The sequence below is a fragment of the Arachis ipaensis genome, chromosome B02 (genome assembly GCF_000816755.2).
Source record: "Arachis ipaensis cultivar K30076 chromosome B02, Araip1.1, whole genome shotgun sequence".
Classification (NCBI taxonomy): Eukaryota; Viridiplantae; Streptophyta; class Magnoliopsida; order Fabales; family Fabaceae; genus Arachis; species Arachis ipaensis.
In genome coordinates, this window is record NC_029786.2 from 87,018,247 (window position 1) to 87,019,693 (window position 1,447).

Consider the following 1,447-nt stretch of genomic DNA (forward strand, 5'->3'; position numbering starts at 1 on the left):
TTCTGATACTATTTGTTAAAATCAATTATTTTATAATCTAAATCATCTATATTAAATCATAAAAAAATATATATTATAGTATGAAAATATATTTTTATTCATAGAAATTAAAACTTAAAAATTAATAAAAAAATTATTTTAATCTTTTTCAACTAAAATCTTCTGTATTTTTAGTAGGGCAATTGAATTGTAACCTTTTATGAGAAAAGAATTACGAAAAATGACTTTAGTATATCGAAGACCAAAATTCTAAAATTACTATTATATTTGAGCATGTCACTCTTAAATCATAAAGTCTAAATAAAAATACTATCTAAAGCCTATAAAGATAATATATAGTTTTATTCTCATTTAATTACAAATAAAAAATAATTATGACTTATTCAATTTAGCATTTATAACAATAAATGAGATCAACACTATATAAGTCATTTAATTTAAAATAACATCATTTGTGATTATAATTAATATATGTATTCTTTACAAATAAATTAGAAAATTAAATAATTTTCGAACATTAATCATATTCAATTGTAATTTTAAATTGAATAAAATGACAAATAAACTTGTGAAGATTTACACTTCGAAAATATTAATCCCTAAAAAAAATACTAATAAAATTCTCTAAAATAACAGATATGGATACACTATATTTAAATTAGCTCTTATGATTAAGGAAAAATATCTTAATTTAAACTAACTTATCTATGTTTATTATCTTAAAAAATATTATTGATATTTTTTAAAAAATTAATATGTTTAAAATATAAATTCTCAAAAATTTAATTATTATTTTATTTTTTTAAATTAGTCAATATTAAAATTAAATAATGGGATTTTTTATTCTCTAAGAAGGGGTTAACACGCTATATATAAAATTAAAGTTGAGAATATATTCTTCAAGGATGCGGATTTATTTTTTTTTCTTAATTTGTCGCCATAAGAACTCCTTAGTAGAGATAATATGAATTTTAAAACATATCTTAACTTTTGATAAATTGTTAATCAATATCGAACTCACCTAAATATTTACTAAATTATTTGAAAAGAAATTAAAGAAGAGACTATATTAAATAAACTTCATGGTGGACTAATTAAGTGTGGGTATCTTATAAAGATCAAGCAGATCCTAACCACTAATTTGAAATTTTCTATGGGACATATATATGTGAAACTATGAGTCAAGTCTTAATAATTTACAGTGCCTATCCTTGTTGACAAAGCATAAATGAGATTGAAATAATCACTTCACTTTGTTATTTTAACAATTAAAGCATTATTTCTTATATATTCACATTGTAGAAAATTTTAATAACGTAACAAAATAAATATTAAATTAAATTAGACTTAATTTCGGATATTGCGGTTGGAATCTAATTTTTTTTTTTCACGATACAATCCGACAGGCTGTTTGAACGTGACTCAAAACTTTTCAACTTATAAAAAA